Raw genomic sequence first — 19,120 nt, forward strand, 5'->3', positions numbered from 1 at the left:
TCACTGCATGTATTAATGGCTAAAATAAATACATTTTCACAACAAGACGAATTATGCAGCAATATTCAGTATACCTGGAAAGGTCAGCACAGAACTCATCTGGGAGCAGAACCAATAAATTATTTGTGTGATAAAAGCAATGTGTTGCCTAGAACAAAATGCACTGTGTTTTTTAACTCTGACAATTTATTTTCCTTATGAATAAAATATTATCCATGGTAAAACAATGTAGTGTTCAGTGAACAGAAATAATCTACAATTTTTAGCATGCACTTTAACAATGGTGTGAGTAACAGTGAAACAAGTTCAGCAGTAGATGGAGACTAAGAGCTGGCTCTACAGGTAGGGAGGAAGAACTGTGGTTTTAATGTTTCTAAAAATACAATGATACAATCAGCTCTTGCTGCAAGATGTGCAGCCAGCTGGAGTGAAAATTCATAATGACAAGTAGATTTGTATGTTCTTTCTGCCCAAAGTATCCATTTGCTTAATTTCTTTTTTCTTTCAGTGACATACAGCACCCTGCATGTGAACTGAGCATTCTTCTAAATCTATCTTCAAAATCCATTAGCAAGTTTTAGGAAAATTCTTTTAATTTATGCTGCATAATTATTTTATCATACAATATGGTCAGGAAAAGGTGTTTTAAAATATATGCTTTAAATTTTTTTTCATTGAAAATCTTTGTGTTTCTAGTCAATCTGAAAAAAGCATTTAGGTCATAACACACAGGTCTATCTTAGCACATCTTGCTCTCTTCCCCCTAACAAAGCTACTGTAGGGGCCTTTTTTGGCTGAAACCTGATAACCTCCTTTAAGTACTGAGATGGCATTAGGGCAATAGCAGCTGCAACTTCTGTTATATGCAAACTCTATTCCATGGTATTCCAGCTCAGGCACTTCAATATTTATAGGTGACAGGATAGAATCAAAGAGCTTCTCCTGAACCACTTAGTTATGAGTATTTTGAGTTCAACAGGTGACCCTGAAACTCAAGGATGTGCTGCTACCTTTCTGGTGATATGTGAATTACCTCACCTCATCCACGATGAAACACTGGCAAGAGAAAGTGCGATAAGTCAGCCGACATTCACTCAGCTAAGTGGCAGTTTTCTTCTGTTACCTTTCTGTTTATTTATTTCTAAATTTAGAAAATCAGTTCTATTCTCCCCCTCTTTGTTTTTTATCTTTTTTTTTTTTCCAAATAGAGTGAAAGTTTTGGGAGGATGAATATTGTTAGAGATAAATTCCGTATCTGCTGTTTTGTCAAATACTATAGCATATATAATACTGATGCACTTTTAATATTTTTTTCTTCTTCTTTTGTTATGAACTATCTGATGATATAATTGCCTTTCTTTTTTTAATGTATCTGTGAATGCATTTGTGACTTACACATCAGCCAGAGATGACATCTTTAATGGTTTTAACTCTTCATATTTCCCCAGCTGTGGCAGGATATGAAGTGAGATTTGCTAAGCTATAAGTCTTTGAATCTGTCCTGGAGACTGTGTCAGCATGAGAATTTATATATTTGTTTTTAGCAAAATCTAGAAGTCTCCTAAACTTATACCACCTTTTGAAACCAGTGATTTACAGAAACAAACAAACAAACAAAAAAAAGTAATGACATTGGTGCACAATTTGGTCATACCAAGCATTCACCTTGATTCCCCTTAGATTTCTGCATTACTCCTAATCATTAATCATTAGACTGCAGTTACAGTCACCAGAGAGGTCTAACCACCTTAAATGCACCTAAAAGTTGCATCTTATAAGGAAAGCCTAGCAAACTAGCTAGATATCTCTAAAATATGTGTTGACATGCAGATGAGGTGAATCCCATAGCTGTGGTCCATAGAACTGAAAACATATGGGAAGCTGAATTCTGATTAGCTGACTGGTACCACAGCTGCTCTGACGGAAACACACTTTCCCATCTTATTCCCAAAATTGAAATGGTTATCATCAGCAAAGAAATTGTAAACCCAGTCCAAACAATCCCACTGTAGAGTCTTAAATACAAAAAAGATTAATTATAATCTGTCAATTGTACATGAAACGTAGCAACTATATTTTCACCCAACAAAACCCAAAATATTTTTACAATAATGTTTTCATTCACTTGACATTAGTGAATAGCTTGGTATTAGTGACAATAGCTTGGTATGAACTACAATGTGATGGTGTAAAATGTGTAATTGTACAAATCAAAGCTCTAAGTCTAAACAAAACAAGATATGAAATTTTTCAATTGTCTTGAACCATTTCAATTTGCATTTTAATTTTATGAGATTTCTAAGTTTCAGTTTTTCATTCTGAGCTAAGGTTTTTTGGTTTTAATTTCTCTAGGCATCTCTAAATTCATTATTTGTTTCTCAATCAGGTCAAATTTGCCTTTCAATTTAAATATATTTTCACATTTGCCAAAGTTAGCGTCAAGGGGATTTTTTTCTTGGATGGAGGTTACAGAGTATTGCTCCCTTTTCTTCTCCCAGGGTTTCCCAATGTGTCACCCTGCTGAGGACAATATGTTCTTTCACATCTCTGAGATTACACTGGTCACTGTATTACAACACCCATTTTGGCTCATCTATTAACTTCAGCATGATAATAAGTAAGATGAAGCTAGGTGCTTGTGGCTACTTAGGTTGGAAACTAGGAGCTTGATTCTTGGTGTGATAGGCAAAGGGCAGCTCTTTTCAGCACCAGATCTCTAAGTTAGGTCCTGCCCAAGAAAGCAATTTTTACAGACTTGAACAAATATAAACAAGGTAATACTGTATTTGTCAAAAGTAGGAAAAAAGTTATCACACTAAGTGAGATGCAAATTATAGAAATGTGTACAGGAGTCTTGTGTTTGTGGCTGGGCAGGACACACAGCTGGTATATCAAACATGGGACAGACAATATGCATACTCAGCTTCTCTGTCCTGGCTTGCTTTCTTGTCTCACCCATATGATTTGGAAGAGGAAACATGAGGAAGCATGAGATCATTGGTAGATGTTGCTGAAAGCACTTGAAGATAATGTGCCAAGTATCTGTGCAACTGGGCTCAGTTACGAGGTTATAAATATTTTTACATGAAACCTAGAAGTTCCCAGTAATATTAAAAATAAGATGGAAAAATTGAAATCACATGACCATTTATTTTTTTATTCTTTCCCTCCCCCCCTACTTTGATAGGAAAGAGTATTAAAATTTCCAGGATATCAGTGAAATTTCTCATATATATATATATGTATATATAAGAGCTAAGGTTCCAAAAACATTAGCTGTAATGCAGAATGTCAGAGCACAAAAACTTTTTCACCTTATATTTTACACTAAATCTGACTAAAGAACCTAGCAAGAGACTTAGCAAATCATCACGTCTTACTGTAAAGTAATTTACAGTTGCATTTGCAGGCAGGCATCAGCAGGCTCAAAACTCATTACAGCCAAAGATAACAACATTAACTTAATCCTGACAGGCAAAATACTCTAGTCAATACAATTGCAGGTATGGTGTGTTGAAATATCCAACTGCAAACAATCCTGAGAAAGGTCAATGCAGCACAAGTGTTTAACAATAAAAGTGTTCCAGCCTAGTGTTTTAGACAAAGGTTATCATCAATGCTCAAATCAGAGAAATTCACACTGAATCATTGCCTTTGAAGTTTTAGTAACACCAAGCTTTCATCATAACCACAAGCAGTAGTATTCATGTGTCACAAAGCCTTTGTTTAAAAACCCCATTAGAAAATGTATCCAGCTCAAAAAAGTGAGTAAAGAAGTAGTCAACCATTTATTTACATTTTTGAAATTTGTAATCTTTCTGTTCATAATATCTTGTTTACAAAGAAAGGTAGGTAAATATCTGAACATTTGCGTTGCTTCCAAGTCCATATTCTCTATAGCACTACCAATTCCTAGACAGTCTGTTGTTTTCACAAGATCTTTTGATTTATGTTAATAGTCAAGCTAGAAGATATGTGACTTGGCAGAGTATACAACAGAATTGTTAAATAAAGCTTAGCTGAATTCCTCTTTCAGGGGCGCCAGCAGCTGTTTTGGAATCAAACACTAACAATAAAATTTAGCTATAAGAGTAGCAGTCACTTTCGGATTACTAAAATTTTAAAAAAAAAGCAGGAAAAGAACTCCTGAAGTATGACAATGATTGGCCTCAAACACATCTTTGTTTCAGTTGAATTAAATCCCTTATTGATTTTGATGTTTGCAGTAAGTCTCTGATGCTAACACAGAAATAAAACAACCTTTATAGTATCTATAAACCACATAAGGCTGTTCCTCTGTACTTAATGACAAGTGACTGAGATTCCAACTTCTAGTTATATGTGTGATTTTTCAGGCTAGCTAATGCAAAGCACACCTTTTTTAAGGCTAGTATTTTCAAGGTAATATTAAGACAGGAAGCTTGTTCCTACTAGTAACTTAGGTTTAAAAGAAAATAACTACTGTAATTATTAGACTTTGAAGCCTCATTTCTGTATTGAATCAAGTCATGTAAGAGATAAATGCAAGAAAAATTGAGAAGTTCAGGATTTTTTCCATAATTTTCCAATAAAAGAATGTTTAGTGTATTCCAGTAATGGGTTAACTCTTCATCTGAAGAGTAACAAGTACAGATAGCTGTAGAAGATTAACAAATTCCTCTTTTCTGTGGTCTTTGCTGTGGGGGGACAGTTTTTATTACAATAATAACTGGCACGTTACTGAGTCATGACTCAATTTCTAGGAGAGAGCTGATGCTTCTCGGAGAGGGACAGTCTCGAAGGTTAAAGCAACCATGCTTCATTAAACAAATGTGTGCCACTAGATCAAGTGCCAATAATGACATAACTGACACAGAGCAGAGGAGGTCGGCACCAGTGTTCTCACCTTGTTTCCAGCAGCGTGTGTCATTGTGGATGCCTGTATGAGACCCAGCACCATCAAGGGGAAGAAAACAAATTATGCCTTTGTAGGGAGAGATGGGCACAACACAGAAATGTAATTTATCAAAGCGAAGGAAAGACTGGAGCTGAACATCTGCATACATGTGTAGATAGACCTCAGTTTCCAAGGTGTTGCAAAGTATTCTTTGGAGGAAATAATAAGAACGTTTTTCAGAACATTTGAATTGTGGCTTCTTTGTTGAACTGCAAATAGGAATATGAAATATCAAGACATTTGTGATTAATCCACAATTAATCCACAGATGTAAAACATCTGACTGCCAGCATTTGAATTTTGAATATATCTCTGAGTACGTTTTTAAGAGCTAACATGCAGTTATTAATATAAACTGAAATGGTCATCTGTTAGCTTAAATACTCTGCTCCTTTTATAAAACTTAATGCAGCTCACCAGTTTATACCATTAATTCATTATTTCTCCAGTGATGATCTTAGCAGAGTGACACGATGGACAGGTAACTGAAAATAATTTTTTAGTTATCTCAGCTCTGTATATTGCCAAGTATACTTCTATACCAGACACATGGTAAGAACAAGCAACAATTACTTTGTCCCTCATGTCTCAGTAATTATGCTTCAAAGACTTTGAAGCAAGAGGTGTGTTTTTTTTTTATTTAAGTGCTCTTACAGGACTCCTTCCCCCAAACATGCAAAGTGCTTTTAATTATATAGTACCCCTTCACTCAACCCACACTGCCACCTTTATTTGAAATTACTTTGGGATTTGTAGCCTTTCTACTTTGCAGGGAAGGTGCACACTCACTCAGTTGAGTACTGAGGGTCAGCAGTGTTTTAGTGATCCTGGTAAACCATTATCCCCCTCCATGGAAGTCACCTAAAACATTTTGCCTTAAAAAATAAGTGTGGAAAATACCATGTGAAGGTGAAATACTTACATGAATATTGTCCCTTACACTCCACCTAAGGTGAGGTATGCAAAGCCTGATGCAAGTTTGGATGTTTACACTCTAGTGAGTAAAGTCATGAGGCTGCCTGGCTCCTGCCTTAACAAGAAAACTTTCAACAGCTTTTCCAAGAACTTCATGTCTACTACTATTCTGTTTAAATCTTAGCACTTGTCTGTTCTACTTTCTCTTCATATTGTAAGGGGTTCAAGGCTCCAAAAATTCCCATAAAGGATATTTTAAGTCTGATCACATTTGTTACCCTTAGATGTTCAGGTCATCTATAGTCTTCTTTTCTGGTTTTATCATAAAGCAATCATCACACATAATTTAGTCTGATAATTTTCACCAGCAGCAAGATATTTTTTTAAGGAGAATGGTAGTGTGGATATGGAAAGGAACTCTGACAGGGAGTTTGCTGCTTCTGGCTGTGCTTGCTTTAAAAGAACTGTGTAAAAAGAGTACAAATCACCTTTTTCCTTTATGTGTGTTTTTGTGTACAATACACACACACACTGTGAGTGAACTTTCCTGTTCACAATGAAAAACTTTTGAAATAATTGACTCCTCAAGCTACTTCCCCATTATAGTGACAGAGAACTGAAACACCTCAAAACTTGCTTCTCAGATATGAAACCCAATAAGCAGTAATTAAGGTTGAGAAGGCTCGTTGCTTTTTAACTAAGCTAAACTGACATGCACTATCCTCTGTGTCAGGATATTTGGAGGCCACGAAGGTTAATCACTAAAATTTAGCACATAGCCACCATGGTGAAGCACTTCACCTGCTTCAGACTAGGTTTGACTGTCTTGCCCCCACCCTAGTCACCCCGTTACCTGTGCACCTCTGTTGCTAAATGCCTATTAGAGAACAAATTAATAGGTCTGAGGTACTTACGATGATCTAAAGACTTATGTTGATGTAATCTGTTTAAGATGATGTAAAGGTTTAGCATAGATTATACTTATGTATCTGAAAGCTTTAGTTTGGTTTATCTGCAAAAGCCCTTTCAGGACACAGTTTGGAGGGAATAGAGGTATAAAGGGAAAAGGGGAACACTGGAAATGGTGAAGAACAGTACAGAAGCAAAGATGCATATTTTGCCTCAAGCCATGCACTTGAAAGATCATATAAGTAGGGATCTAGGAACACATGGTTAGTCTGGAATGCTAGAAAGATGCCAGTCAAACTAGCTAATTAAATCTCTCCCAAATGTGTTAATGGGGAAATTACTGCTGACAATATTAGGCAGTTGCCAGATATGTTATTTGGTAACCATTAGAATTGTTTGAAAAGATAGAAATGAAATTTTACTATCTAGACAAAATGTATGCATTTATATATTTAAATAAAACCCTGTACAAAAGATAACTTTGAGGAGACTTAACAGCTTTCATCACCTTCCAATTTCCTATCAGCTCTGCCGTAGGATAGATATCACTTACAATGGATGCTGGGAATTCCTGTAGTTACCTATAATTATATTATTTATTTATATAATATCATATATAATACTTATTATATATAATTTATATGTATTTTTTTTATTTTTATAGTTACTCATAGGTTATATTGTCATACATATGTACAAGGGAGGGGAAACCTAATTAAGATTTTTAGTCTTAATTGTCATTCTCCCTCACCTTTGAGACTTGAACTAAAGAATCTTAAACTTGTTTTCCCTTTTTTATGCAACTTGTCTCTCCCAAAAAAAATTGTATTTTTAGTACTACCGATTTGTACAGGTAGACAACAACAGCTTTTATACTTTGCATAAAATAATAATAAATAATTAAAAATAAAATAATTAGTAATAAAATAAGATAGCATTTAAGGATTTAAGATTAGTTGGCATTTGAATTTGTCTTCCTTCCAAAGCAATGTGAACTTTCCAGCCTATGTGCTAAAGATTGAAGTTCCACAAAGATAAAAATGGACAACGTTTCTTTAGCAGACAATTTGTCACATAGCCTTTAAGTTTTACTAGCCCGGAGAGATATCCGACAACTAAATAGTGAAAGGAAAGTGAATGATTAGCTCGCAGACCTTCAGGCTACTGAAAGATAGTTTTAGTAGCCTGTCATGAAAATCTGTGGCCTCAGGCTGTGGGGCTACTTTTTATTTCCAAGCCTGTTATTGATTTTGGTATGAAGAAAATAATTTGGTGTTGTTGCTTAAGGTGTCACTGAGAAAGGAAAGAGAAAAGGGAAAAAAACCCAACCACATGTTTCATTTGTTAACAGTTTTTAGTTCAAATTTACCTTTTTATTACAACAGGGATCGAGCTGGTAGATGAAGGGCATTTACTACTTAAAGGTACTACCATCTTTATGAAACATGGCACACTAATCGAAAACACAAGTAAACTGAAAATTAAATTTAAAAGCCTATAATTTAGTATCTTCCTTGCCAGGAATGATGACTTTCATTTACGGAGGGAATCCAGAGCTGCTCAGGGTCAGTCTGATGTGTGCCATTTTCAGGCCTATCATGGAGGCTGATGGAGTTGATTAATTTCTTGGAACTCAGCTTTGTCTTCTCCAGCTCACTGAACAACTTCATTTCAGCTGATGAGTTCAAACAGGGGTCAGAGCAATCCTCATTTCTGACAATCCCACAAAATGGGAATTAATTTTATGAGTTAGTACTATTGTGTTCAAAACTAAGCAGAAAACAGTCAGCTGACTTAATCTAAGGAGGGAAAGAAATATTCCATTTACAAAACCTACTGAGATATACTGAACTGTTTAAAAATACAGGAAAATATTTACATTAGCCAGGGAAAATGATTAAACATTCCACAGAATCTAATGCCTGAAAATCTGTTTAAGATCCATCTCAGAGCAAACACTTAAATTGTAGCTGTTGCTCTTCATAATTATTTTTAAAAATGTGTTCAGGGTGGATTAAAATGGGTTTGAGAGAACTGAAGGATGCACGGTGATGAGGAGAGCATACTTGCTTTAGAAGTAACAAGATTGCAAGTTCTAATTTTGTTTTAGTAACTGCTAAGATATAATAGAGCAATGCTCCTCATATGAGTAGTAATGGCATTTAACATTATGAAAACTGATACTCTTTTCAGAAAGTATTTTACAATGCAATCTTCGATGTTTACACTCAAAGATGATTAAATACAAGTAATAATTTTAAACAAATGCAATTATGAAAAATTATATACCAACACCACCACTTGATCTACCTGTTGTCACATCTTTCAGATACTACTGAGAGCTATTTTAAAGATTTTTTAATAACTATTATTTCCATAGAATGATCTAGAACTACTGGTATCTTACATGAGCAAACTTATATGTTAGAATCGTTTGCTAAGGATGTTAATGCTCTGGCATTTTTCTTCCCATGTCCTTCCCTATTGTTTCTTCTTTCTTTCAGAAAAATCTGCCACATCTGAAACATCACCTAGACATAAGGAAGTGTTTTTTCTCTTTTAAAAGAGGTCTGGCTGAATATCAGTGATCAGGAACAAGGAGGTTACCATATTCGCAGCAGTACTGTGAGTTGTTTCAAACAGAAAATTACGTCTTCTATATTCGATGTAAAAAAGTTAAAACACAGACTTCAAAATGGAATTACATTCAGGTTCTGTGATTATCTATCTATATAATCTATCTATCTATCTATCTATCTATCTATCTATCTGTCTAATCACAGTAGGACAAGAAGATAGAAGCTGTAGATTAAAGTGTTTCATCTGATTTTGAATGAGAGAGCAGCGTTTGACTTGTATCTCCACCAGTTTACATGCAAATACTATGATCTTGTTCCTTTCTTCAGGGTACAAAACAGCTCTGGTCAGATGGCCTGAAGGAAAGTCAAATACAGTCAGATTACAAAGGTTGTGTTGTTACTTTGATGTTTTATTTTTCCCGCAAGTTGTAAAAGGATATATTTATTCCTTCCCTAACCTGGTGGTCCAGAAAACCTCAACATCCAAAAAGCATTAATCCAACATTTGTTCTCTAGGCTAGAATCAGAAATGCTGTTTTGGATGAAATAGCCATGGCTATGGACTCATCCTCCCAGAAAATGTCTATGGAATTTTTAACTCATGCCTCTTTTCTCACCCCTTACTTTTCTGGGAGACAGGACGGTGAGTTAGAACTTTTACTTATCTGTATTATCTGGTTTGTCCTTTTAAATAGGATTGACTCCAGAAACTGCAGGCTTTGGGTTCAAAATACAGGATCACTATACTGAAAAGAATATATGAAATATTGTCCAAGTTAATGCTTTTAACTTCTGTTGTTTTCTGTATCAAAAGATATGCAAATCAACAGCTCAGAACCAGAAAACAAAATACTTCTTCTGTTACTTGTGAGTCCAACAATTGTTGAAGCTCAAACTCTGTGCTACTGGAGTATATGGAATTTAGGGGCTTTCATTTGTCAGCTGATGTTTGACTAACCCACACAATCCTTTAAATCTCCTTGTCCAAATGAGCTGAGAGCTTGATGCAAATCTTATTTTCAGCAGACATGGATGATATGATGTTTTTGATTGATTAATGTATTTAAATTCTCAGATATTTCACTCAGAATTTACTCAGAAGTTACTCCATTGTAACTTCCAATGAAAAAAAGCAAACTGTAAATAACATATTAAAATATCACTATGACAATGACCCTTAGTTACTTAGAAGTGACTTCTTCTGAAATATTCCTGTAAGTAGAAATACTTATCATTTTGATAGCAAGACTAAAGGGGGAAAAATGTGAGCATGATTTAATTCCACTATAGAAGCCTTCAAGTGCTACAAATTACAGTCCATGGCCCACAAAAATTATGTCCTGAGCAAAAAGATGTGTTGTGCAACTAATTTTTACTTGGAATTATGCATAAAATCTCTATCACCAAAGGCATCTTTTCCAGAGGAAAAAAGAAAAAAAAAATAATGTATTCAATAATTTTGAGAAGATACTGCTAATTTTTATTCAAACCCCTCCTATTACTGGGCTTACTTAAATAATTGTCTCCCATTTGTAACTGAAATTACTAGTTATCAGATTATGCACAATATTGATTAAAAGGCATACAGAACATTGAAAGTGGATGGGGAGAGTTATCTAATCCAATTCTGCAAATTCTCATTTTGCATAGTAAAAATTTGTCTTTTTAGACTAATTTTCCTGATTGTTTCTCCTTCCAGCATGAGCAAACTTTCAGACCACCTCTGCTTTTCCTAGTCACAAGATGATAACTTATGTTTTGCTCACAAGTATTGACAGTGTGTTAGTGTGTCACCTCAAAAAGTCTTGTTATGAAGTTTTTTTTTTCATCAATAAAGAAGGAAGTTAGGTGTTTAAAGTCTAGAGTCCTACTATTTATCCAGATTATCATTCTGTGCCATTTCTGTATTGATGCAATGACTTGTCCACATTTGGCATTTTCTGTACTAGAATGTAGTCAGACTGTGAGTGTCATAGATTAAAAAAATTTCCAAATCCTACATACCTTGAACACGAGGATTACAAGCACTGTCACTTGTATTTTGACTGCTGCAATCTACTTCAAACTCCTGGGCACTGTTTACATAATCTTCTGAATAGTGCTGCTGACACATAAAATGATTTGTGGATATTTATACCTCTGTATGGTAATTTTTAAAATGAAAACTGATTACTCAATAAGAATTTACACAAATTAGAATACAAGTATAATTTGCAAATGACAAGATTTTAAAACTTATACAGCCTTTTGTGCTTTGTAGTGTATAGAAATTTGAACTTCCACCAATGTTAAGAGACATTCTGTCAGCTGTATCTTTCATTTGCACCGTAAAGTATGAATTCAGATTGATCTTTTGATAGCAGAAGCTTCATCCACAATTTTAGGATCAGGAAAGTGCAATTGTCTTTGTATTTGTCTGTAGGCGGTAAATTGGAGATACAGTTTTTTCTGCAGTAAAAATGAAATTATATGCTATTCAAAATGAACTATAGGATGTAAATTAGCATGACTATGTATTCAGATTTCACAGAAATGCTTACCTTCATTCAGATGCTGCTGTGTCTGCTTAACAAATTATGGAAAGGTTCTAGCAGTTTTATGGCCCAAAAGACAGAAGTAGAAAGAGGAACTGAATCCTAAATGAATACATAGCAGCAAACACTTCTGCATCAGCCACTTGCCATGTCTCTTTCTCATACAAAAAAAATGGACAATACACATGAGAACTGTGTGCTATCCATTCAGAAGTCTTCAGATAGCATTCCTTAATTAATCCTCATAGGATACAGTTCTGAGAAGTTGAGGAACTAATGTTTCTCACAAATGAGTTCTTTTCTATTTAAACAGAACATTACAGCAATGGGATGGCAAACTATTGTGAATTAAGATTTTACATTTATTTTATCATCCTTAATCCAGCCTTTTGCAATCACAATCTCACATCCACTGTGCTTCACTGTGCTCTGTCCATTTACTTCTTCAAATGATAAAGCATGGATTGCAGCTATGGTGGCACTTCCACCCATCCCTAGCAATACACTGTTAATCTGACCTGAAGTGACCAGTTTTAGGAAAAATGTAATTTACTCATGATGCCCTCTGTGTTTTAGGCTTACTTCACCCTCTCAGTAGCTTCAACCCAGGAATTGTCACCTATACTGTTCTGAATGGTTGCTCATGAATTAATACACAATCTCTGATAAACTGGCCACAATACTCTGAAGATGTTGAAAACTGAGACCTGGGACTTAAACTGCTGCTTAAAGTCAAGCAGAAGATTTGCGAGTCTGGAGAAAAATATCTAAATTCTCCAGATATGAGAATGCACTGATGTTCTGCAAAGGCAAGAAGTTGTGAAGACCCTATCACATATGAAGATTAATCCCGATCATAATTAATATGAAAGAATACAATACCTACCTTTAGGGTACAAGATCTGTCACACAAATAAATTAGATTTATCCTGCAAAGAGCAGGTAACATCATCCTTTATTGGCACCTATACTGATAAGTTAATGTGCAAAATGAATGGTGAATGAATTGATGATATGAGATCATCTGGAAAAAACTGATAAAAACCAGTTCTTTTTAAATCCTTTAATAATTTGTTCATTTCTTAATCTTCATGTTTATTTCAACAAGTACAAGACATAAAATTAAAGAAAAGAAAAATTGCAAATGGTGGAGCTATGGTAATAAAAATGTGGCAAACAATCCAACATCAGGCCTATAATGGACTTATTAAAAAAAAGAAAAAAAGGACAACAAATTATTTATTTTTAGATGATGTAACAGTGAAAAATGAAAGCCAAAATTATTATTTTGAATTGTTTCCAGTGGGGAATGTACCATGTGGGTTTTATATTCTAAAATACTGGTCACATACTGTAGTTTTATACAGTCACGGGACACACCTACATCTTTCAGCATTTATTTGTGGGCTTTTTTCTGTTTTGTGTCATCAGTAAATTGAGATCAAGCCTGTCACATAACCCCAGCATGGTTGGGGTTGAAAGAGACCTGTGGAGGTCTGGTCTAATGTTCCTGCTCAGGCAGGGCTTCTAGAGAAGGTTCTGGTGGCTACTGAATACATCCAAGGTGGGATGTATATAATATAAATTTTATATATATATATATATATATATATATTTAAAAATATTCTATATTCTCTACTCTCTATAGATATGCTATATACTACAGGTGTGTAACATTACACACAGAGGCACACAGATATAATAAAGACCTTAATTTTACAGTTGCATAGGCAGCTGTAAATTTATATTTATAGGGTACAACTAAGATATTAGATTTACACCTAAGTAGCTATCTTCAGTTCTGTAAGGTTTTGGATATATCTGTATTATGGTGAAGAAGACATCAGCAACACATATATAGCTAAGAAAGGAAGTGTAAAATTAATGGGTATCCTGCAGTGATGGACTTTCCTGCTACTTCAGCTCCTCTCAGAATAGCCAGGAAAGCAGGGGCAAAAGCTCAACTGACAGAATTGGACAGTGGCAGCCAAAAGCTGTAAATTATCATTGGCAAAAAGAAGACTGTATAGCTACACATACATCAGTGTATTAAAGCACTGGGAAATATAACTGGTTCACTTCTTATCCCTTTTTTTGGCTTTTTTACATCTCTTCATGTAATTATCAGTTGCTCAATTTATGTTTTTAAAATTCAATAAATGTGTGTTCAGCACAAACAAAAAACCCAACAAAAACAAAAACAAATTAAAAAAAACCCCAAAAATAAAAAACAAAACAAAACAAAACAAAACAAAAACAGAGGGAAAGTTCCTTAAAGGGAACCTCAGTTCCTTAGCACAGGCCTTTGTTAGCTCTGTGCTATGACACAGATCTTACTTTGCTCACAGACTGGAATTTTTTTTCTCAAAACTTCTTTTCATTATTAAATTGAACAAGCAGGAATTGCAAAGCAGAGCAGATGGTTTCAGAACACACAAAGTAGCTTGCCTCTTGGACAGAAAGATCAAGAAAAGCTATGGAAAGTATTAATTAACAGTTATCATTTTGTGGGAGTTTTCAGCAGCTGACATTGAAAAGATCATTAGTCTTCTATGTAATATTTTTAAAAATATGTTATTTTAAAGTTATGAGTAAATTTTTCAGCCTCCAGTGAAAATCAAATGGCAGTAGCTGTCATAAAAAGATGAACAGTACCATTGGAAGTCGTCACTATAGCAATACCAAAGCAAGATATTGTGGTATGGACATTTACCCCTGTGGGAGTGGTCAGAGTTTTATCAAGGAAAAAAGGCAACTTTTTTGCCCCACATTAGTACACCTGATTCAGAGCTGATCTGATTTTTCTACAGAGCTAGGCTCTGTCCCTTGGAAAAATGCATTTATGATGGAGGCTACCGTGCAAGTCAGAGGTTGGGACACTGCAAGTGCATCTTTCTCCAGCTGCCTTCATGTTCAGAACAAATCCACAAACTCTTCACAACAGCTTTTTTATTTATCACAATGAAGAAAAAAAGGAAATCAATATTAATTTATGGTAATGTTTTAAAGAAAGAGAGGAAAAGCTATTTGTGCAGAGTGGGACATTTTCCCAGTAGAGGAAAAAATATATTTTGAAAATTAAAGACTCATGAATGAATATTTAAGATACATAAACATAAGCCTATAAAATCTGTAACAGTTGTTTCAGATAAGATTTGTAACAGCCACTTAGGTTTTCACAAGTGTGATAAAGTCTTCTGACAGAAAAAAACATAATTCAATGAGTTAGCAAAACTCAAGAAACTGACTAATCCATTTAGGTCACAGTGATATTTTCAAGCACATAAACTTTCCTTGCATTCAGGGGGCAGCTCTTACAAATCAAACTCATAAATACTGCTATACTAATGAAGGGGGAGTGAAACAAAACCTGAAATTTATGAAGATTGAAGTCGGTAAATGCTCTCTTTTATTTTCCCTCGTGCTAATATCTTTCAAAAGTAAAGAGTGCAAAGGGAAAAGTCAGTAAGCGACTAGCATGGAGGAACAGGGGAGAAATAAGTAACAATAGTGATTGAATTATGTTGATCACACCAGCAGAACAGCTACCAGTGGCACAGGAGACCTGGGACTGTCAGCCTGGTACCGTCTGGCAGCCAACACTGCAGTGCCTGACATCAAGGAGACAATGTTAACTCCAGCACTGAAAGGGGCTGTGAACTATGATCAGAGATAGAGCCCCATCAACAGACATCTATTTTCCTGCTTTGCCATAAACGTCAGTGTCCATAGACCCCTCAATTATTCAGTGTTCTGCTGAAGGTTAAAGGCTTAGAACTGATTTTATAAGGCAGTCTTGACACATATTGTTTCCCCTGACCACACACGTACACACACAGGATGCAGGCTGGGAATACCACAGTGGATAAAGATCAGCAGCAATTCATTTGCAATAATTAGAGGAAAAATGAGAAGTGCTTAAGGTGAAGAAAAAAGCAGCAGAATTTGTTACTTTGGAAAAGATTCTTTGAAAGCAAAAGGCTAAACACATTCAGCAGGTTTTTTTTGTTGATGTTTTTCCCATTTTCAAAACCAACATTACAATTTTATGATGCACAAAATGGAAAACTTTCAAAAATGTCAGGTTTTGAGAAAGATTACTATGAATAATGTATTTCAATACAGCTTTGTCAAACTGTTCTATAGTACATACATTTGTAATTTCTTAACACTGAATTTACTGGGAAGTGACACTACTGTGCTCATGCTGTTCACACTTGTTTACAAATAGAGCCAGTCAGGCTTTGAGCTTCAAATTCAAGTGTCCAGATACTGACGTGACTTGCCTGAAAGCACTGGCAGGAAAAGTGTGCTGTGTTAAAAATTCATAAAGAACACTGCTTTTTATTTCAAGAGTAACAGGAGCAAAAGGTTTTTGCAGTGCCCTGGGAAACAGAAAGTTCAAATATTGCAAAGTTGCAGGAGCAGATCAGAGCACACTATTCACAGTTAAAGCCTACAAGGCAGTTCTTTATAGTGTCTTGGGTGAGACAACTGAAGGAGAACTGAACCTAAGGAGCCAATTTGCTGAGTTTTGTTCAGTCTGTAAATTGAGTAGTTTTTATTATAGAATCATGAACTGCAAGAGCTGCATATTGAACAGTGGAAAACTGTATTTGAATCTGAGTATTTCTAGGTTATATAAACTTATGTTTCTTAACTCTTCCAAAATGTCAAATAGACCCATGAAAGGCTGCTACAACAGATTAGATTTTTCAAAGTTCTGTCCACAATTATTGATTCCATAGCTGGCTATTTTTTCAGACACCTTTGTGGGAAGAAGCTGTGCTCAGGCTCCAGGCTAGAAGACAGGTATGGGTTTGTTTTTTTGTTTTGTTTTTCCTTTTTAAAACTGTTTGTGTGCTCAAACTTCCCCTTCAGAAATGCATGCATGCACTGAGTTAGATCTAAGAGTCTACTACCTAAGGTGTAACATTTCTTTATCCTCTTGTTCTCTTTATCCTGAAGTCTATGCTGACTGCTAACAAAAATGTTATGCATCATGTATTTTAAGATATCTTTAAATGAATATTCAGCAAAACTGACTTGTATTTTAGACAGTTTCTGAACCAGATCCTTCTAGGAGAGACAAACAACTAGAAACACTTGTCAAATATGTTATTTCATACATTTAATTAATATCTATCAAATGTCTGTCAGATGGCTGACTGAATTCTTTGAGGAAAAATTAGTAGAGTAAAACCTCAGTTTCTGACAGTAGTCAAATTATGCAAAGAGGGTCTACCTCAAGCCTCTGCACACAAATACCTACACTTACAAGTACCAAGACAGCAGCATTATGTGAAAAGCTTTCACACTTTTGGGAAGAGGGAAATCAGCGTGTACTTGCTGAAGAGCCACTATTCAAATGCACACAACACGGGGAACCAGAGATCTTTGTGCAGCTGAAGCCTCAAATCACAGTGGGGTCACAGGAATGGGATAGGAATACTCCCATGACTAAAGTACTACAGTGGGTGGTACAGGCCCCTTAGGATGGGCAGGCTGGGGAGGAAAGGAGAGAGAGTTGTCTTTTATGTGAAAAATTAGCAGGCACACATGGGGCTGCCATGCACATGGATGGCATGCCAGTCAAGAGTTTATTGGTTAGAAGGTAGATGAACATGGGTTATGTTGTCAAGGTTATCTGCTATGGGCTGCTTCAACAGGAAAAATAAGCAGATAAAGCCCTTCTTACAACAGGAGGAAGTGCATATTCATATGCTCTTGTCTTCACAGGACACTTTTACTACCCAGATATCTCCTGGTAGAGCAGTACAGCAAGCCACAAGCAGCCCAGGGAATTTGTAGAGAGAGTTGATGATTTGTAGATGAGAGTTGACCTTCCTAAGACAGGTCATCCAAAGGAAAAGGGTAGATTCTCTTCTGAACATGACAGCTACAAACAATAAAGTCCTTGTGGGATTGGGAAAGTACAGGAAGGCCTTCCAGGAGGAGGTGGAGTTCAGGATCCAGAGAAAAGGGAACAAGGCAAAAAGCAAGATTGCAGCTTTGTATTTTAGTAGAGCAGATTTTTCCCTATTTGGGGATCTGCTTGTAAGAGTCCCACAGGGGACAACTGTGGGGAGAAGAGGGGTCCAGGAGAGTTTGTTGTTTTTCAGGAATCAAGTTCATCATATCCAAGCTCAAGAACGGCTTTCCCCCATGACCAAGCAAATCAAGCAAAGGTGGCAGGAGGAGGCCAACATGGATGCACATGGATGCACTTGGGTCTCTCGAATAAACTCAAATATCAAAGGAAATATATGAATGTGGAAGAAGGGTGATGTAACCCAGGACAAATGTAGTGACACTATATGCTGGAATGAGTTCAGGAAAGCCAAAATTCATAAAGAGTTGGAATATAAAACCTCAGAGGTCCATTCCAATCTGAAATATTCTGCAATTCAGTGATTTTGTGAAATAATCATAAAAATGTTCAGTTCTTCCTGGTTTGTGTTTACAATTTTTTTTACTTTTTCTTTTAAGGTTTATTTTGTCTTCTCATTCCTTCTCAGCTTAGTCTTGAAAAGAGCAAGTACAGGAGGGACCTAATCACTCTCTAAAATTCACTGAAAAGAGGTTGCAGTGAGGTGGGAACCTGCCCCTTTTACTGTGACTGCTGTGAGAGGACAAGAGACAATGGGCCTAAGTTGAGACAGGAGATTCAGATTAGATATTAGGAAAAAATATTTCCATTGTTAGGGTGGTTAGGATTGGAATAGATTGTCCAGGGAAGTGGTGGAGGTGTTTAAGAAGTGTCTGGATCTGGTGCTGGATTATATGGTTTAAGGATTTAGAGGTACAGTGATAGTGATGGGTTGGTGACTGGACTTCATGATCTCAAAGGTCTCTTCCAACCTTGATGATTCTATCATTCCATCATGGGTATTCCACTTTGTATTTCTGGGTCACCTAGAACAAGTACCTTATCTACACACATAGGCAGTCCTAAAGCCTCCTCATCTCAAGTTTTTTCATCTGCTAACAGTCAGAATACTTACTACCTGGTGAATGTCAGCACTCTAATCCTTTCCAGGTGAAAATAAGTGGCATAGAGAGGATGCGAGAATCCTGTCATGAGGCATTTATGAAGAAGCTTACTATCATTCACGAGGAAGCTTCTAGGAAAGGATATTATGTTCTGATTTGTGAAGTTAATAGCCAGTGGATCAGGCAAATGTACAAGACTTCAGAGCTCCATTCTTTCAATCTCAGAACCTTTAGCAGCAGTGGAGTAGAACATC

Source organism: Pseudopodoces humilis, chromosome 1, assembly GCF_049639895.1.
Source record: "Pseudopodoces humilis isolate 2021_Gansu_Grassland_sample_001 chromosome 1, ASM4963989v1, whole genome shotgun sequence".
Taxonomy (NCBI): Eukaryota; Metazoa; Chordata; class Aves; order Passeriformes; family Paridae; genus Pseudopodoces; species Pseudopodoces humilis.